This window comes from Scyliorhinus torazame, chromosome 14, assembly GCF_047496885.1.
Source record: "Scyliorhinus torazame isolate Kashiwa2021f chromosome 14, sScyTor2.1, whole genome shotgun sequence".
In the NCBI taxonomy this organism is placed as follows: domain Eukaryota; kingdom Metazoa; phylum Chordata; class Chondrichthyes; order Carcharhiniformes; family Scyliorhinidae; genus Scyliorhinus; species Scyliorhinus torazame.
Genome location: NC_092720.1, coordinates 227,935,321 through 227,956,630, shown reverse-complemented (window position 1 = coordinate 227,956,630; position 21,310 = coordinate 227,935,321). Strand labels below are relative to the sequence as shown.

The window sequence follows — 21,310 nt, the reverse complement described above, 5'->3', positions numbered from 1 at the left end:
TTAAATTTCATCCTGGTAAACTTCATCCTGTTAAACCTCATTGTGTTAAACTTCATCCTGTTAAACTCCATCCTGTTAAACTTCATGCTGTTAAACTGATCAAAAGTTAAATTTCATCCTGGTAAACTCCATCCTGTTAAACTTCATCCTGGTAAACTTCATCCTGGTAAACTTCATCCTGTTAAACTTCACATAAGTTAAAATCCATCCTGTTAAACTCCATCCTGTTAAACACCATCCTGTTAAACTTCACCCTGGTAAACTTCACCCTGTTAAACTTCATCCTGTTAAACTTCATCCTGGTAAACTTCACACAAGTTATACTCCATCCTGTTAAACTCCATCCTGTTCAACTCCATCCTGGTAAACTTCATCCAGTTAAACTTCATCCTGGTAAACTTCATCCTGGTAAACTTCATCCTGTTAAACGTCATTCTGTTAAAGTCCATTCTGATAAAGTTCATCCTGTTAAACTTCATCTTGTTAAACTCCGTCCTGTTAAACTTAACACAAGTTAAACTTCATCCTGTTAAACTTCATCCTGTTAAATTCCATCCTGTTAAACTTCATCCTGTTAAACTTCATCCTGTTAAATTCCATCCTGTTAAAACTTCATCCTGTTAAACCTCATCGTATTAAACTTCACCCTGGCAAACTCCATCCTGGTAAACTTCATCCTGTTAAACTTCACACTAGTTAAACTTCATCCTGGTAAACCTCATCCTGGTAACCTTCATCCTGTTAAACTTCATCCTGGTAAACTTCATCCTGTTAAACTTTACACAAGTTAAACTTCATCCTGTTAAACTCCATCCTGGTAAACTTCATCCTGTTAAACTTCATCCTGTTAAACTCCATCCTGGTAAACTTCTTCCTGTTAAATTTCATCCTGGTAAACTCTATCCTGTTAAACTTCATCCTGTTGAACTCCATCCTGGTAAACTTCATCCTGTTAAACTTCATCCTGTTAAACTCCATCCTGGTAAACTCCATCCTGTTAAACTGCATCCAGTTAAACTTCACCCTGGTAAACTTCACACTAGTTAAACTTCATCCTGGTAAACTTCATCCTGTTAAAATCCATCCTGTTAAACTTCACAGAAGTTAAACTTCATCCGGTAAAACTCCATCCTGGTAAACTTTGTCCTGTTGAACTCCATTCTGGTAAACTTCATCCTGGTAAACTCTATCCTGTTAAACTTCAACCTGTTAAACTTCATCCTGTTAAACTCCATCCTGTTAAACGCCGTCCTGTTAAACTTCACATAAGTTAAACTTCACATAAGTTAAACTTCATCCTGTTAAACTCCATCCTGTTAAACTTCACACAAGTTAAACTTCATCCTGTTAAACTTCATCCTGTTAAACGCCATCCTGTTAAACTTCACACAAGTTAAACTTCATCCTGTTAAACTTCACACAAGTTAAACTTCATCCTGTTAAACTTCATCCTGTTAAACTCCATCCTGTTAAAGTTCACACAAGTTAAACTTCATCCTGTTAAACTTCATCCTGTTAAACTCCATCCTGTTAAACTTCATCCTGTTAACCCCTATCCTGGTAAACGTCATCCTGTTAAACTTCACACAAGTTAAACCCCATCCTGTTAAACATCATCCTGTTAAACTTCATCCTGTTAAACTTCATCCTGTTAACCTCTATCCTGGTAAACGTCATCCTGTTAAAATTCACACAAGTTAAACTTCATCCTGTTAAACTTCATCCTGTTAAACTTCATCCTGGTAAACTTCATCTTGTTCAACTTCGTCCTGTTAAACCCCATCCTGGTAAACACCGTCCAAGTAAACTTCGTCCTGTTAAACTTCACCCTGGTAAACTTCGTCCTGTTAAACTTCACCCTGGTAAACTTCACATTTGTTAAACTTCATCCTGCTAAACTTCATTCTGGTAAACACCATCCTGGTAAACTTCACACAAGTTAAACTTCATTCTGGTAAACTCCATCCTGTTAAACATCATCCTGTTAAACTCCATCCTGTTAAACTCCATCCTGTTAAACTCCATCCTGGTAAACTTAATCCTGGTAAGCTCTATCCTGTTACCCTTCACACAAGTTAAACTTCATCCTGTGAAACTCCATCCAGTTAAACTCCATCCTGTTAAACTGCATCCAGTTAAACTCCATCCTGTTAAACTTCACACAAGTTAAACTTCATCCTGTTAAACTTCATCCTGGTAAACGCCATTCTGTTAAACTTCATCCTGTTAATCTTCACCCTGGTAAACTTCACACTAGTTAAACTTCATCCTGTTAAACTTCATCCTGTAAAACTCCATCCTGTTAAACTCCATCCTGTTAAACTTCACATAAGTTAAACGTCATCCTGTTAAACTTCACCCTGTTAAACTTCATCCTGGTAAACTCCATCCAGTTAAACTGCTTCCAGTTAAACTACACCCTGTTATCCTTAATCCTGTTAAACTTCACACAAGTTAATCTTCATCCTGGTAAACTCCATCCTGTTAAACTTCATCCTGTGAAACTTCATCCTGTGAAACTTCATCCTGGCAAACTTCATCCTGTTAAACTCCATTCTGGTAATCTTCATCCTGTTAAACTTCATCCTGTTAAACTCCATCCTGTGAAACTCCATCCTGTTAAACTTCATCCTGGTAAACTTCATCCTGGTAAACTTCACACAAGTTAAACTTCATCCTGTTAAACTTCATCCTGTTAAACTGCATCCTGTTAAACTTCATCCTGGTAAACTGTATCCAGTTAAACTTCACCCTGGTAAACTTCATCCTGGTAAACTTCACACAAGTTAAACTTCATCCTGGTAAACTTCAAACTAGTTAAACATCATCCTGTTAAACTCCATCCTGTTAAACTCCATCATGTTAAACTTCACACAAGTTAAACTCCATCCTGTTAAACTGCATCCAGTTAAACTCCATCCTGTTAACCTTCATCCTGTTAAACATCACACAAGTTAAACTTCATCCTGGTAAACTTCATCCTGTTAAAATCCATCCTGTTAAACCTCACATAAGTTAAACTTCATCCTGTAAAACTCCATCCTGGTAAACTTCGTCCTGTTAAACTCCATTCTGTTCAACGTCATCCTGTTAAACTTCATCCTGTTAAACTTCACCCTGGTAAACTTCACACTAGTTAAACTTCATCCTGTTAAACTTCAACCTGTTAAACTTCAACCTGTTAAACATCATCCTGGTAAACTTCATCCTGTTAAACTCCATCCTGTTAAACTTTATCCAGTTAAACTTCATCCTGTTAAACTCCATCCTGTTAAACTTCATCCTGTTAAACTTCACACAAGTTAAACTTCATCCTGGTAAACTTCATCCTGTTAAACTTCACATAAGTTAAACTTCATCCTGTTAAACTTCATCCTGTAAAACTCCATCCTGTTAAACTCCATCCTGTTAAACTTCATCCTGTTAAACTGCATCCAGTTAAACTTCACACTGGTAAACTTCATCCTGGTAAACTCTATCCTGTTAAACTTCAACCTGTTAAACTTCATCCTGTTAAACTCCATCCTGTTAAACTTCATCCTGTTAAACATCATCCTGTTAAACTTCATCCTGTTAAAATCCATCCTGGTAAACGTCATCCTGTTAAACTTCATCCTGTTAAACTTCACACAAGTTAAACTTCATCCTGGTAAACTTCATCCTGTTAAACTTCACACAAGTTAAACTTCATCCTGTTAAACTTCATCCTGTTAAAATCCATCCTGTTAAACTTAATCCTGTTAAACTTCACACAAGTTAAACTTCATCCTGGTAAACTTCATCCTGTTAAACTTCATACAAGTTAAACTCCATCCTGTTAAACTTCATCCTGTTAAACTCCATCCTGTTAAACTTCATCCTGTTAAACTCCATCCTGTTAAACTTCATCCTGTTAAACTCCATCCTGTTAAACTTCATCCTGGTAAACTTCATCCTGTTAAACTTCACACTAGTTAAACTCCATCCTGGTAAACTTCATCCTGGTAAACTCCATCCTGTTAAACTTCACCCTGGTAAACTTCATCCAGTTAAACTTCATCCTGGTAAACTCCATCCTGTTAAACTTCACCCTGGTAAACTTCATCCTGTTAACCTCCATCCTGCTAAACTTCATCCTGTTAAACTTCACACAAGTTAAACTTCATCCTGGTAAACTTCATCCTGTTAAACTTCACACAAGTTAAACTTCATCCTGTTAAACTTCATCCTGTTAAACTTCATCCTGGTAAACTTCATCTTGTTCAACTTCATCCTGTTAAACCCCATCCTGGTAAACACCGTCCAAGTAAACTTTGTCCTGTTAAACTCCATCCTGGTAAACTTCGTCCTGTTAAACTTCACCCTGGTAAACTTCGTCCTGTTAAACTTCACCCTGGTAAACTTCACATTTGTTAAACTTCATCCTGTTAAACTTCATCCTGGTAAACACCATCCTGGTAAACTTCACACAAGTTAAACTTCATTCTGGTAAACTCCATCCTGTTAAACATCATCCTGTTAAACTCCATCCTGTTAAACTCCATCCTGGTAAACTCCATCCTGGTAAGCTTCGTCCTGTTAAACTCCATCCTGGTAAACTTAATCCTGGTAAGCTCTATCCTGTTACCCTTCACACAAGTTAAACTTCATCCTGTTAAACTCCATCCAGTTAAACTCCATCCTGTTAAACTGCATCCAGTTAAACTCCATCCTGTTAAACTTCACACAAGTTAAACTTCATCCTGTTAAACTTCATCCTGGTAAACTCCATTCTGTTAAACTTCATCCTGTTAATCTTCACCCTGGTAAACTTCACACTAGTTAAACTTCATCCTGTTAAACTTCATCCTGTAAAACTCCATCCTGTTAAACTCCATCCTGTTAAACTTCACATAAGTTAAACGTCACCCTGTTAAACTTCATCCTGGTAAACTCCATCCAGTTAAACTGCTTCCAGTTAAACTACACCCTGTTATCCTTAATCCTGTTAAACTTCACACAAGTTAATCTTCATCCTGGTAAACTCCATCCTGTTAAACTTCATCCTGTGAAACTTCATCCTGTGAAACTTCATCCTGGCAAACTTCATCCTGTTAAACTCCATCCTGGTAAACTTCATCCTGTTAAACTGCATCCTGTTCAACTTCATCCTGGTAAACTTCATCCTGTTAAACTTCATCCTGGTAAACTTCACACAAGTTAAACGCCATCCAGTTAAACTCCATCCTGTTAAACTCCATCCTGTTAAACTTCACACAAGTTAAACTTCATCCTGGTAAACTTCATCCTGTTAAACTTCATCCAGTTCAACTTCATCCTGGTAAACTTCATCCTGTTAAACATCATCCTGGTAAACTTCATCCTGTTAAACTTATCAAAAGTTAAACTTCATCTTGGTAAACTTCATCCTATTAAACTGCATCCAGTTAAACTCCAGCGTGTTAAACTCCATCCTGTTAAACTTCATCCTGGTAAACTGCATCCTGTTAAACTTCATCCTGTGAAACTTCATCCTGTGAAACTTCATCCTGGCAAACTTCATCCTGTTAAACTCCATCCTGGTAATCTTCATCCTGTTAAACTTCATCCTGTTAAACTCCATCCTGTGAAACTCCATCCTGTTAAACTTCATCCTGGTAAACTTCACACAAGTTAAACTTCATCCTGGTAATCCTCATCCTGTTAAACTTCATCCTGTTGAAAATCATCCTGTTCAACTTCATCCTGGTAAACTTCACACAAGTTAAACTTCATCCTGGTAAAGTTCATCCTGTTGAATTTCATCTTGTTAAACTCCATCCTGTTAAACCCCATCCTGGTAAACATCATCCTGGTAAACTTCACACAAGTTAAACTTCATCCTGTTAAACTCCATCCTGTTAAACTCCATCCTGTTAAACTCCATCCTGGTAAACTTCATCCTGTTAAACGTCATTCTGTTAAAGTCCATCCTGATAAAGTTCATCCTGTTAAACTTCATCTTGTTAAACTCCGTCCTGTTAAACTGAACACAAGTTAAACTTCATCCTGTTAAACTTCATCCTGTTGAACTTCATCCTGTTAAACTTAACACAAGTTAATTTTCATCCTGTTAAACTTCACACTAGTTAAACTCCATCCTGTTAAACGCCATCCTGTTAAACTTCATCCTGTTAAATTCCATCCTGTTAAACTTCATCCTGTTAAACCTCATTGTGTTAAACTTCATCCTGTTAAACTCCATCCTGTTAAACTTCATGCTGTTAAACTGATCAAAAGTTAAATTTCATCCTGGTAAACTTCATCCTGTTAAACCTCATTGTGTTAAACTTCATCCTGTTAAACTCCATCCTGTTAAACTTCATGCTGTTAAACTGATCAAAAGTTAAATTTCATCCTGGTAAACTCCATCCTGTTAAACTTCATCCTGGTAAACTTCATCCTGGTAAACTTCATCCTGTTAAACTTCACATAAGTTAAAATCCATCCTGTTAAACTCCATCCTGTTAAACACCATCCTGTTAAACTTCACCCTGGTAAACTTCACCCTGTTAAACTTCATCCTGTTAAACTTCATCCTGGTAAACTTCACACAAGTTATACTCCATCCTGTTAAACTCCATCCTGTTCAACTCCATCCTGGTAAACTTCATCCAGTTAAACTTCATCCTGGTAAACTTCATCCTGGTAAACTTCATCCTGTTAAACGTCATTCTGTTAAAGTCCATTCTGATAAAGTTCATCCTGTTAAACTTCATCTTGTTAAACTCCGTCCTGTTAAACTTAACACAAGTTAAACTTCATCCTGTTAAACTTCATCCTGTTAAATTCCATCCTGTTAAACTTCATCCTGTTAAACTTCATCCTGTTAAATTCCATCCTGTTAAAACTTCATCCTGTTAAACCTCATCGTATTAAACTTCACCCTGGCAAACTCCATCCTGGTAAACTTCATCCTGTTAAACTTCACACTAGTTAAACTTCATCCTGGTAAACCTCATCCTGGTAACCTTCATCCTGTTAAACTTCATCCTGGTAAACTTCATCCTGTTAAACTTTACACAAGTTAAACTTCATCCTGTTAAACTCCATCCTGGTAAACTTCATCCTGTTAAACTTCATCCTGTTAAACTCCATCCTGGTAAACTTCTTCCTGTTAAATTTCATCCTGGTAAACTCTATCCTGTTAAACTTCATCCTGTTGAACTCCATCCTGGTAAACTTCATCCTGTTAAACTTCATCCTGTTAAACTCCATCCTGGTAAACTCCATCCTGTTAAACTGCATCCAGTTAAACTTCACCCTGGTAAACTTCACACTAGTTAAACTTCATCCTGGTAAACTTCATCCTGTTAAAATCCATCCTGTTAAACTTCACAGAAGTTAAACTTCATCCGGTAAAACTCCATCCTGGTAAACTTTGTCCTGTTGAACTCCATTCTGGTAAACTTCATCCTGGTAAACTCTATCCTGTTAAACTTCAACCTGTTAAACTTCATCCTGTTAAACTCCATCCTGTTAAACGCCATCCTGTTAAACTTCACATAAGTTAAACTTCACATAAGTTAAACTTCATCCTGTTAAACTCCATCCTGTTAAACTTCACACAAGTTAAACTTCATCCTGTTAAACTTCATCCTGTTAAACGCCATCCTGTTAAACTTCACACAAGTTAAACTTCATCCTGTTAAACTTCACACAAGTTAAACTTCATCCTGTTAAACTTCATCCTGTTAAACTCCATCCTGTTAAACTTCACACAAGTTAAACTTCATCCTGTTAAACTTCATCCTGTTAAACTCCATCCTGTTAAACTTCATCCTGTTAACCCCTATCCTGGTAAACGTCATCCTGTTAAACTTCACACAAGGTAAACCCCATCCTGTTAAACATCATCCTGTTAAACTTCATCCTGTTAAACTTCATCCTGTTAACCTCTATCCTGGTAAACGTCATCCTGTTAAAATTCACACAAGTTAAACTTCATCCTGTTAAACTTCATCCTGTTAAACTTCATCCTGGTAAACTTCATCTTGTTCAACTTCGTCCTGTTAAACCCCATCCTGGTAAACACCGTCCAAGTAAACTTTGTCCTGTTAAACTCCATCCTGGTAAACTTCGTCCTGTTAAACTTCACCCTGGTAAACTTCGTCCTGTTAAACTTCACCCTGGTAAACTTCACATTTGTTAAACTTCATCCTGCTAAACTTCATTCTGGTAAACACCATCCTGGTAAACTTCACACAAGTTAAACTTCATTCTGGTAAACTCCATCCTGTTAAACATCATCCTGTTAAACTCCATCCTGTTAAACTCCATCCTGTTAAACTCCATCCTGGTAAACTTAATCCTGGTAAGCTCTATCCTGTTACCCTTCACACAAGTTAAACTTCATCCTGTGAAACTCCATTAGGTTAAACTCCATCCTGTTAAACTGCATCCAGTTAAACTCCATCCTGTTAAACTTCACACAAGTTAAACTTCATCCTGTTAAACTTCATCCTGGTAAACGCCATTCTGTTAAACTTCATCCTGTTAATCTTCACCCTGGTAAACTTCACACTAGTTAAACTTCATCCTGTTAAACTTCATCCTGTAAAACTCCATCCTGTTAAACTCCATCCTGTTAAACTTCACATAAGTTAAACGTCATCCTGTTAAACTTCACCCTGTTAAACTTCATCCTGGTAAACTCCATCCAGTTAAACTGCTTCCAGTTAAACTACACCCTGTTATCCTTAATCCTGTTAAACTTCACACAAGTTAATCTTCATCCTGGTAAACTCCATCCTGTTAAACTTCATCCTGTGAAACTTCATCCTGTGAAACTTCATCCTGGCAAACTTCATCCTGTTAAACTCCATTCTGGTAATCTTCATCCTGTTAAACTTCATCCTGTTAAACTCCATCCTGTGAAACTCCATCCTGTTAAACTTCATCCTGGTAAACTTCATCCTGGTAAACTTCACACAAGTTAAACTTCATCCTGTTAAACTTCATCCTGTTAAACTGCATCCTGTTAAACTTCATCCTGGTAAACTGTATCCAGTTAAACTTCACCCTGGTAAACTTCATCCTGGTAAACTTCACACAAGTTAAACTTCATCCTGGTAAACTTCAAACTAGTTAAACATCATCCTGTTAAACTCCATCCTGTTAAACTCCATCATGTTAAACTTCACACAAGTTAAACTCCATCCTGTTAAACTGCATCCAGTTAAACTCCATCCTGTTAACCTTCATCCTGTTAAACATCACACAAGTTAAACTTCATCCTGGTAAACTTCATCCTGTTAAAATCCATCCTGTTAAACCTCACATAAGTTAAACTTCATCCTGTAAAACTCCATCCTGGTAAACTTCGTCCTGTTAAACTCCATTCTGTTCAACGTCATCCTGTTAAACTTCATCCTGTTAAACTCCATCCTGTTAAACTTCACCCTGGTAAACTTCACACTAGTTAAACTTCGTCCTGGTAAACTTCATCCTGTTAAACTTCAACCTGTTAAACTTCAACCTGTTAAACATCATCCTGGTAAACTTCATCCTGTTAAACTCCATCCTGTTAAACTTTATCCAGTTAAACTTCATCCTGTTAAACTCCATCCTGTTAAACTTCATCCTGTTAAACTTCACACAAGTTAAACTTCATCCTGGTAAACTTCATCCTGTTAAACTTCACATAAGTTAAACTTCATCCTGTTAAACTTCATCCTGTAAAACTCCATCCTGTTAAACTCCATCCTGTTAAACTTCATCCTGTTAAACTGCATCCAGTTAAACTTCACACTGGTAAACTTCATCCTGGTAAACTCCATCCTGTTAAACTTCAACCTGTTAAACTTCATCCTGTTAAACTCCATCCTGTTAAACTTCATCCTGTTAAACATCATCCTGTTAAACTTCATCCTGTTAAAATCCATCCTGGTAAACGTCATCCTGTTAAACTTCATCCTGTTAAACTTCACACAAGTTAAACTTCATCCTGGTAAACTTCATCCTGTTAAACTTCACACAAGTTAAACTTCATCCTGTTAAACTTCATCCTGTTAAAATCCATCCTGTTAAACTTAATCCTGTTAAACTTCACACAAGTTAAACTTCATCCTGGTAAACTTCATCCTGTTAAACTTCATACAAGTTAAACTCCATCCTGTTAAACTTCATCCTGTTAAACTTCATCCTGGTAAACTTCATCCTGTTAAACTTCACACTAGTTAAACTCCATCCTGGTAAACTTCATCCTGGTAAACTTCATCCAGTTAAACTTCATCCTGGTAAACTCCATCCTGTTAAACTTCATCCTGGTAAACTCCATTCTGTTAAACTTCACCCTGGTAAACTTCATCCTGTTAACCTCCATCCTGCTAAACTTCATCCTGTTAAACTTCACACAAGTTAAACTTCATCCTGGTAAACTTCATCCTGTTAAACTTCACACAAGTTAAACTTCATCCTGTTAAACTTCATCCTATTAAAATCCATCCTGTTAAACACCATCCTGTTAAACTTCATCCTGTTAACCTCCATCCTGTGAAACTCCATACTGTTAAACTTCATCCTGTTAAACTTCATCCTGTTAACCTCTATCCTGGTAAAAGGCATCCTGTTAAAATTCACACAAGTTAAACTTCATCCTGTTAAACTTCATCCTGTTAAACTTCATCCTGGTAAACTTCATCTTGTTCAACTTCATCCTGTTAAACCCCATCCTGGTAAACACCGTCCAAGTAAACTTTGTCCTGTTAAACTCCATCCTGGTAAACTTCGTCCTGTTAAACTTCACCCTGGTAAACTTCGTCCTGTTAAACTTCACCCTGGTAAACTTCACATTTGTTAAACTTCATCCTGTTAAACTTCATCCTGGTAAACACCATCCTGGTAAACTTCACACAAGTTAAACTTCATTCTGGTAAACTCCATCCTGTTAAACATCATCCTGTTAAACTCCATCCTGTTAAACTCCATCCTGGTAAACTCCATCCTGGTAAGCTTCGTCCTGTTAAACTCCATCCTGGTAAACTTAATCCTGGTAAGCTCTATCCTGTTACCCTTCACACAAGTTAAACTTCATCCTGTTAAACTCCATCCAGTTAAACTCCATCCTGTTAAACTGCATCCAGTTAAACTCCATCCTGTTAAACTTCACACAAGTTAAACTTCATCCTGTTAAACTTCATCCTGGTAAACTCCATTCTGTTAAACTTCATCCTGTTAATCTTCACCCTGGTAAACTTCACACTAGTGAAACTTCATCCTGTTAAACTTCATCCTGTAAAACTCCATCCTGTTAAACTCCATCCTGTTAAACTTCACATAAGTTAAACGTCACCCTGTTAAACTTCATCCTGGTAAACTCCATCCAGTCCAGTTTAACTACACCCTGTTATCCTTAATCCTGTTAAACTTCACACAAGTTAATCTTCATCCTGGTAAACTCCATCCTGTTAAACTTCATCCTGTGAAACTTCATCCTGTGAAACTTCATCCTGGCAAACTTCATCCTGTTAAACTCCATCCTGGTAATCTTCATCCTGTTAAACTTCATCCTGTTAAACTCCATCCTGTGAAACTCCATGCTGTTAAACTTCATCCTGGTAAACTTCATCCTGGTAAACTTCATCCTGGTAAACTGTATCCAGTTAAACTTCACCCTGGTAAACTTCATCCTGGAAAACTTCACACAAGTTAAACTTCATCCTGGTAAACTTCAAACTAGTTAAACATCATCCTGTTAAACTCCATCCTGGAAAACTTCACACAAGTTAAGCTCCATCCTGTTAAACTGCATCCAGTTAAACTCCATCCTGTTAACCTTCATCCTGTTAAACATCACACAAGTTAAACTTCATCCTGGTAAACTTCATCCTGTTAAAATCCATCCTGTTAAACCTCACAGAAGTTAAACTTCATCCTGTAAAACTCCATCCTGGTAAACTTCGTCCTGTTAAACTCCATTCTGTTCAACGTCATCCTGTTAAACTTCATCCTGTTAAACTCCATCCTGTTAAACTTCACCCTGGTAAACTTCACACTAGTTAAACTTCGTCCTGGTAAACTTCATCCTGGTAAACTCTATCCTGTTAAACTTCAACCTGTTAAACTTCGTCCTGGTAAACTTCATCCTGTTAAACTCCATCCTGTTAAACTTTATCCAGTTAAACTTCATCCTGTTAAACTCCATCCTGTTAAACTTCATCCTGTTAAACTTCACACAAGTTAAACTTCATCCTGGTAAACTTCATCCTGTTAAACTTCACACAAGTTAAACTTCATCCTGTTAAACTTCATCCTATTAAAATCCATCGTGTTAAACTTCATCCTGTTAAACTTCACACAAGTTAAACTTCATCCTGTTAAACTTCATCCTGTAAAACTCCATCCTGTAAAACTCCATCCTGTTAAACTTCATCCTGTTAAACTTCATCCTGTTAAAATCCATCCTGGTAAACGTCATCCTGTTAACCTCCATCCTGTTAAACTTCACACAAGTTAAACTTCATCCTGTTAAACTTCATCCTGTTAAACTTCACACAAGTTAAACTTCATCCTGTTAAACTTCATCCTGTCAAACTTCACACAAGTTAACCTTCATCCTGTTAAACTTCATCCTGTTAAAATCCATCCTGTTAAACTTCATCCTGTTAAACTTCACACAAGTTAAACTTCATCCTGGTAAACTTCATCCTGTTAAACTTCATCCAGTTCAACTTCATCCTGGTAAACTTCACACAAGTTAAACTCCATCCTGTTAAACTTCATCCTGTTAAACTCCATCCTGTTAAACTTCATCCTGGTAAACTTCATCCTGTTAAACTTCACACTAGTTAAACTCCATCCTGGTAAACTTCATCCTGTTAAACTCCATCCTGTTAAACTTCATCCTGGTAAACTTCATCCTGCTAAACTTCACACTAGTTAAACTCCATCCTGTTAAACTTCACCCTGGTAAACTCCATCCTGTTAAACTTCATCCTGGTAAACTTCATCCTGTTAAACTCCATCCTGTTAACCTCCATCCTGGTAAACTCCATCCTGTTAAACTTCATCCTGTTAAACTCCATCCTGGTAAACTTCATCCTGGTAAACTTCATCCTGGTAAACTTCATCCAGTTGAAGTTCATCCTGTTAACCTCCATCCTGTTAAACTCCATCCTGGTAAACTCCATGCTGTTAAACGTCATCCTGTTAAACTCCATCCTGTTAAACTCCATCCTGTTAAACTTCATCCTGGTAAACTCCATCCTTTTAAACTTCATCCTGGTAAACTTCATCCTGTTAAACTTCATCCTGGTGAACTGACGGAGCGGGCTGTGCGGGGCGGAACGGGCTGGGCCTGATGGAGCGGACTGGGCCTGGCGGAGCGGGATGGGCCTGGCGGAGCGGGCTGGGCCTGGCGGAGCGGGCTGGGCCTGGCGGAACGGGCTGGGCCTGATGGAGCGGGCTGGGCCTGGCGGAACGGGCTGGGCCTGGCGGAGCGGACTGGGCCTGATGGAGCGGACTGGGCCTGATGGAGCGGACTGGGCCTGGCGGAGCGGGCTGGGCCTGGCGGAGCGGGCTGGGCCTGGCGGAACGGGCTGGGCCTGGTGGAGCGGACTGGGCCTGGCGGAGCGGACTGTGCCTGGTGGAGCGGGCTGGGCCTGGCGGAACGGGCTGGGCCTGGCGGAGCGTGCTGTGCCTAGCGGAGCGGGCTGGGCCTGATGGAGCGGACTGGGCCTGATGGAGCGGGCTGGGACTGGCGGAGCGGACTGGGCCTGATGGAGCGGGCTGGGCCTGGTGGAGCGTGCTGGGCCTGATGGAGCGGGCTGGGCCTGGTTGAGCGGGCTGGGCCTGGTGGAGCGTGCTGGGCCTGATGGAGCGGGCTGGGCCTGGTGAAGCGGGCTGGGCCTGATGGAGCGGGCTGGGCCTTGCGGAACCGGCTGGGCCTGGCGGAACGGGCTGGGCCTGATGGAGCGGGCTGGGCCTGATGGAGCGGGCTGGGCCTGGCGGAACGGGCTGGGCCTGATGGAGCGGACTGGGCCTGATGGAGCGGGCTGGGCCTGGCGGAGTGGACCGGGCCTGATGGAGCGGACTGGGCCTGATGGAGCGGGCTGGGCCTGGCGGAGCGGACTGGGCCTGATGGAGCGGGCTGGGCCTGATGGAGTGGGCTGGGCCTGATGGAGCGGGCTGGGCCTGGCGGAACGGGCTGGGCCTGGCGGAGCGGACTGGGCCTGATGGAGCGGGCTGGGCCTGGCAGAGCGGGCTGGGCCTGGTGGAGCGGGCTGGGCCTGATGGAGCGGGCTGGGCCTGGCAGAGCGGGCTGGGCCTGGTGGAGCAGCCTGGGCCTGATGGAGCGGGCTGGGCCTGGTGGAGCGGGCTGGGCCTGATGGAGCGGGCTGGGCCTGGCAGAGCTGGCTGGGCTGGGCAGAGCGGGCTGGGCCTGATGGAGCGGGCTGGGCCTGGTGGAGCGGGCTGGGCCTGGCAGAGCGGGCTGGGCCTGATGGAGCGGGCTGGGCCTGGTGGAGTGGGCTGGGCCTGGCAGAGCGGGCTGGGCCTGATGGAGCGGGCTGGGCCTGATGGAGCGGGCTGGGCCTGGTGGAACGGGCTGGGCCTGGCGGAACCGGCTGGGCCTGGCGGAACGGGCTGGGCCTGGCGGAACGGGCTGTGCCTGGTGGAACGGGCTAGGCCTGTCGGAACGGGCTGGGCCTGGTGGAACGGGCTAGGCCAGATGGAGCTGGCATGGCCTGGCGGAACGGGCTGGGCCTGGCGGAACGGGCTGGGCCTGGCGGAGCGGACTGGGCCTGATGGAGCGGTCTGGGCCTGGCAGAGCGGGCTGGGCCTGGCAGAGCGGGCTGGACCTGATGGAGCGGGCTGGGCCTGGTGGAGCGGGCTGGGCCTGGCAGAGCGGGCTGGGCTGGGCAGAGCGGGCTGGGCCTGATGGAGCGGGCTGGGCCTGGCAGAGCGGGCTGGGCTGGGCAGAGCGGGCTGGGCCTGATGGAGCGGGCTGGGCCTGATGGAGCGGGCTGGGCCTGGTGGAGCGGGCTGGGCCTGGCAGAGCGGGCTGGGCCTGATGGAGCGGGCTGGGCCTGATGGAGCGGGCTGGGCCTGGCGGAGCGGGCTGGGCCTGATGGATCGGGCTGGGCCTCGTGGAACGGGCTGGGCCTGGCGGAACGGGCTGGGCCTGGCGGAACGGGCTGTGCCTGGCGGAACGGGCTGGGCCTGGCGGAACGGGCTGGGCCTGATGGAGCGGGCTGGGCCTCGTGGAACGGGCTGGGCCTGGCGGAACGGGCTGGGCCTGGCGGAATGGGCTGTGCCTGGCGGAACGGGCTGGGCCTGGCGTAATGGGCTGGGCCTGGCGGAGCGGGCTGGGCCTGATGGAGCTGGCTGGGCCTGGCGGAACGGGCTGGGCCTGGCGGAGCGGACTGGGCCTGATGGAGCGGGCTGGGCCTGGCAGAGCGGGCTGGGCCTGGCGGAACGGGCTGTGCCTGGCGGAACGGGCTGGGCCTGGCGGAACGGGCTGGGCCTGGCGGAGCGGGCTGGGCCTGATGGAGCTGGCTGGGCCTGGCGGAACCGGCTGGGCCTGGCGGAGCGGACTGGGCCTGATGGAGCGGGCTGGGCCTGCAGAGCGGGCTGGGCCTGGCAGAGCGGGCTGGGCCTGATGGAGCGGGCTGGGCCTGGCGGAACCGGCTGGACCTGGCGGAGCGGACTGGGCCTGATGGAGCGTGCTGGGCCTGATGGAGCGGGCTGGGCCTGATGGAGCTGGCTGGGCCTGGCGGAACGGGCTGGGCCTGATGGAGCTGGCTGGGCCTGGCGGAACGGGCTGGGCCTGGTGGAGCGGGCTGGGCCTGATGGAGCGGGCTGGGCCTGGCGGAACGGGTTGGGCCTGGTGGAGCGTGCTGGGCCTGATGGAGCGGGCTGGGCCTGGCGGAACGGGCTGGGCCTGATGGAGCGGACTGGGCCTGATGGAGCGGGCTGGGCCTGGCGGAGTGGACCGGGCCTGATGGAGCGGACTGGGCCTGATGGAGCGGGCTGGGCCTGGCGGAACGGGCTGGGCCTGGCGGAGCGGACTGGGCCTGATGGAGCGGGCTGGGCCTGGCAGAGCGGGCTGGGCCTGGTGGAGCGGGCTGGGCCTGATGGAGCGGGCTGGGCCTGGTGGAGCGGGCTGGGCCTGATGGAGCGGGCTGGGCTTGGTGGAGCGGGCTGGGCCTGATGGAGCGGGCTGGGCCTGGCAGAGCGGGCTGGGCTGGGCAGAGCGGGCTGGACCTGATGGAGCGGGCTGGGCCTGATGGAGCGGGCTGGGCCTGGTGGAGCGGGCTGGGCCTGGCAGAGCGGGCTGGGCCTGATGGAGCGGGCTGGGCCTGGTGGAGCGGGCTGGGCCTGGCAGAGCGGGCTGGGCCTGGCGGAGCGGGCAGGGCCTGATGGAGCGGGCTGGGCCTGGTGGAACGGGCTGGGCCTGGCGGAGCGGACTGGGCCTGATGGAGCGGGCTGGGCCTGGCAGAGCGGGCTGGGACTTGCGGAGCGGGCTGGGCTGATGGAGCGGGCTGGGCCTGGCGGAGCGGACTGCGCGAAGCAGAGCGGGCTGGGCTGATGGAGCGGGCTGGGCCTGGCGGAGCGGACTGCGCGAAGCAGAGCGGGCTGGGCCGGGCCGAGCGGGCTGGGCCTGATGGACCGGGCTGGGCCTGATGGAGTGGGCTGGGCCTAGCAGAGCGGGCTGGGCCGGGCTGAGCGGGCTGGGCCTGATGGACCGGGCTGGGCCTGATGGAGCGGGCTGGGCCTGATGGAGCGGGCTGGGCCTGGCGGAACGGGCTGGGCCTGGCGGAGCGGACTGGGCCTGATGGAGCGGTCTGGGCCTGGCAGAGCGGGCTGGGCCTGGCAGAGCGGGCTGGACCTGATGGAGCGGGCTGGGCCTGGTGGAGCGGGCCGGGCCTGGCAGAGCGGGCTGGGCTGGGCAGAGCGGGCTGGGCCTGATGGAGCGGGCTGGGCCTGGCAGAGCTGGCTGGGCTGGGCAGAGCGGGCTAGGCCTGATGGAGCGGGCTGGGCCTGATGGAGCGGGCTGGGCCTGGCAGAGCGGGCTGGGCCTGATGGAGCGGGCTGGGCCTGATGGAGCGGGCTGGGCATGGCGGAGCGGGCTGGGCCTGATGGAGCGGGCTGGGCCTCGTGGAACGGGCTGGGCCTGGCGGAACGGGCTGGGCCTGGCGGAACGGGCTGTGCCTGGCGGAACGGGCTGGGCCTGGCGGAACGGGCTGGGCCTGATGGAGCGGGCTGGGCCTCGTGGATCGGGCTGGGCCTGGCGGAACGGGCTGGGCCTGGCGGAACGGGCTGTGCCTGGCGGAACGGGCTGGGCCTGGCGGAACGGGCTGGGCCTGGCGGAGCGGGCTGGGCCTGATGGAGCTGGCTGGGCCTGGCGGAACGGGCTGGGCCTGGCGGAACGGGCTGTGCATGGCGGAACGGGCTGGGCCTGGCGGAACGGGCTGGGCCTGGCGGAGCGGGCTGGGCCTGATGGAGCTGGCTGGGCCTGGCGGAACGGGCTGGGCCTGGCGGAGCGGACTGGGCCTGATGGAGCGGTCTGGGCCTGCAGAGCGGGCTGGGCCTGGCAGAGCGGGCTGGGCCTGATGGAGCGGGCTGGGCCTGGCGGAACCGGCTGGGCCTGGCGGAGCGGACTGGGCCTGATGGAGCGTGCTGGGCCTGATGGAGCGGGCTGGGCCTGGCGGAACGGGCTGGGCCTGGTGGAGCGTGCTGGGCCTGCTGGAGCGGGCTGGGCCTGGCGGAACGGGCTGGGCCTGGTGGAGCGTGCTGGGCCTGATGGAGCGGGCTGGGCCTGATGGAGCTGGCTGGGCCTGGCGGAACGGGCTGGGCCTGATGGAGCTGGCTGGGCCTGGCGGAACGGGCTGGGCCTGGTGGAGCGGGCTGGGCCTGATGGAGCGGGCTGGGCCTGGCGGAACCGGCTGGGCCTGGCGGAGCGGACTGGGCCTGATGGAGCGGGCTGGGCCTGGCGGAACGGGCTGGGCCTGGTGGAGCGTGCTGGGCCTGATGGAGCGGGCTGGGCCTGGCGGAACGGGCTGGGCCTGATGGAGCGGACTGGGCCTGATGGAGCGGGCTGGGCCTGGCGGAGTGGACCGGGCCTGATGGAGCGGGCTGGGCCTGGCGGAACGGGCTGGGCCTGGCGGAGCGGACTGGGCCTGATGGAGCGGGCTGGGCCTGGCAGAGCGGGCTGGGCCTGGTGGAGCGGGCTGGGCCTGATGGAGCGGGCTGGGCTTGGTGGAGCGGGCTGGGCCTGATGGAGCGGGCTGGGCCTGGCAGAGCGGGCTGGGCTGGGCAGAGCGGGCTGGGCCTCATGGAGCGGGCTGGGCCTGGTGGAGCGGGCTGGGCCTGGCAGAGCGGGCTGGGCCTGGCGGAGCGGGCAGGGCCTGATGGAGCGGGCTGGGCCTGGTGGAACGGGCTGGGCCTGGCGGAGCGGACTGGGCCTGATGGAGCGGGCTGGGCCTGGCAGAGCGGGCTGGGACTGGCGGAGCGGGCTGGGCTGATGGAGCGGGCTGGGCCTGGCGGAGCGGACTGCGCGAAGCAGAGCGGGCTGGGCTGATGGAGCGGGCTGGGCCTGGCGGAGCGGACTGCGCGAAGCAGAGCGGGCTGGGCCGGGCCGAGCGGGCTGGGCCTGATGGACCGGGCTGGGCCTGATGGAGTGGGCTGGGCCTAGCAGAGCGGGCTGGGCCGGGCTGAGCGGGCTGGGCCTGATGGACCGGGCTGGGCCTGATGGAGCGGGCTGGGCCTGATGGAGCGGGCTGGGCTGATGGAGCGGGCTGGGCCTAGTGGACCGGGCTGGGCCTGATGGAGCGGGCTGGGCTGATGGAGCGGGCTGGGCCGGGCCGAGCGGGCTGGGCCTGGCAGAGCGGGCTTGGCCTGATGGAGTGGGTTGGGCTGATGGAGCGGGCTGGGCTGATGGAGCGGGCTGGGCTGATGGAGCGGGCTGGGCTGTTGGAGCGGGTTGGGCTGATGGAGCGGGCTGGGCCTGATGGAGCGGGCTGGGCTGATGGAGCGGGCTGGGCTGTTGGAGCGGGCTGGGCCGGGCCGAGCGGGCTGGGCCTGATGGAGTGGGCTGGGCCTGGTGGACCGGGCTGGGCCTGGCGGAGCGGGCTGGGACTGGCTAGCGGGCTTGGCCTGATGGACCGGGCTGGGCCTGATGGAGCGGCTGGGCCTGATGGAGCGGGCTGGGCTTGATGGACCGGGCTGGGCCTGATGGACCGGGCTGGGCCTGATGAAGCGGGCTGGGCCTGATGGAGCGGGCTGGGCCTGGCAGAGCGGGCTGGAACTGGCAGAGCGGGCTGGGACTGGCAGAGCGGTCTGGGAAGGGCAGAGTGGGCTGGGCCTGAGGGAGCAGGCTGGGCCTGGCAGAGCGGGCTGGGCCTGGCAGAGAGGGCTGGGACTGGCAGAGAGGGCTGGGACTGGCAGAGCGGTCTGGGCAGGGCAGAGCGGTCTGGGCAGGGCAGAGCGGGCTGGGCCTGATGGAGCGGGCTTGGCCTGATGGAGTGGGCTGGGACTGGCAGAGCGGGCTGGGACTGGCAGAGCAGGCTGGGCCTGGCAGAGCGGTCTGGGCAGGGCAGAGCGGGCTGGGCCTCATGGAGCGGGCTGGGCCTGGCAGAGCGGGCTGGGACTGGCAGAGCGGGCTGGGCCTGGCAGAGCGGTCTGGGCAGGGCAGAGCAGGCTGGGCCTGATGGAGCGGGCTGGGCCTGGCAGAGCGGGCTGGGCCTGGCAGAGCGGGCTGGGCAGGGCAGAGCAGGCTGGGCCTGAGGGAGCGGGCTGGGCCTGGCAGAGCGGGCTGGGCCTGGCAGAGTGGGCTGGGCAGGGCAGAGCGGGCTGGGCCTGATGGAGTGGGCTGGGCCTGGCAGAGCGGGCTGGGCCTGATGGAGCGGGCTGGGCCTGGCAGAGCGGGCTGGGCCTGGCAGAGTGGGCTGGGCCTGGCAGAGGAGGCTGGGCCTGATGGAGCGGGCTGGGCCTGGCGGAGCGGTCTGGGCAGGGCAGAGCGGGCTGGGCCTGATGGAGTGGGCTGGGCCTGGCAGAGCGGGCTGGAACTGGCAGAGCGGGCTGGGACTGGCAGAGTGGGCTGGGCCTGGCAGAGGAGGCTGGGCCTGATGGAGCGGGCTGGGCCTGGCAGAGCCTGATCAACAGAGGGTCAGTACTGAGGGAGCACCGCACTGTCAGAGGGTCAGTACTGAGGGAGTGCCGCACTGTCAGAGGGTCAGTACTGAGGGAGTGCCGCACTGTCAGAGGGTCAGTACTGAGGGAGCGCCGCACTGTCAGAGGGTCAGTACTGAGGGAGTGCTGCACAGTCAGAGGGTCAGTACTGAGGGAGTGCTGCACTGTCAGAGGGTCAGTACTGAGGGAGTGCTGCACTGTCAGAGGGTCAGTACTGAGGGAGTGCTGCACAGTCAGAGGGTCAGTACTGAGGGAGTGCTGCACTGTCAGAGGGTCAGTACTGAGGGAGTGCCGCACTGTCAGAGGGTCAGTACTGAGGGAGTGCTGCACAGTCAGAGGGTCAGTACTGAGGGAGTGCTGCACTGTCAGAGGGTCAGTACTGAGGGAGTGCTGCACAGTCAGAGGGTCAGTACTGAGGGAGTGCCGCACTGTCAGAGGGTCAGTACTGAGGGAGTGCCGCACTGTCAGAGGGTCAGTACTGAGGGAGTGCCGCACTGTCAGAGGGTCAGTACTGAGGGAGTGCAGCACTGTCAGAGGGTCAGTACTGAGGGAGTGCCGCACTGTCAGAGGGTCAGTACTGAGGGAGTGCCGCACTGTCAGAGGGTCAGTACTGAGGGAGTGCCGCACTGTCAGAGGGTCAGTACTGAGGGAGTGCCGCACTGTCAGAGGGTCAGTACTGAGGGAGTGCCGCACTGTCAGAGGGTCAGTACTGAGGGAGTGCCGCACTGTCAGAGGGTCAGTACTGAGGGAGTGCCGCACTGTCAGAGGGTCAGTACTGAGGGAGTGCTGCACTGTCAGAGGGTCAGTACTGAGGGAGTGCTGCACAGTCAGAGGGTCAGTACTGAGGGAGTGCTGCACTGTCAGAGGGTCAGTACTGAGGGAGTTCTGCACTGTCAGAGGGTCAGTGCTGAGGGAGTGCCGCACTGTCAGAGGGTCAGTACTGAGGGAGTGCTGCACTGTCAGAGGGTCAGTACTGAGGGAGTGCTGCACAGTCAGAGGGTCAGTACTGAGGGAGTGCTGCACTGTCAGAGGGTCAGTACTGAGGGAGTTCTGCACTGTCAGAGGGTCAGTGCTGAGGGAGTGCCGCACTGTCAGAGGGTCAGTACTGAGGGAGTGCTGCACTGTCAGAGGGTCAGTACTGAGGGAGTGCCGCACTGTCAGAGGGTCAGTACTGAGGGAGTGC

General features: G+C 50.6%; 1 protein-coding gene across 1 annotated transcript in view; it reads right to left on the bottom strand.

The window, feature by feature from the left end:
* LOC140390600 (beta-1,3-galactosyltransferase 9-like) overlaps positions 1 to 21,310 on the bottom strand; it is a 484,726-nt gene that overhangs the window by 435,547 nt on the left and 27,869 nt on the right. The gene's annotated exons all lie outside the window — the stretch shown is intronic.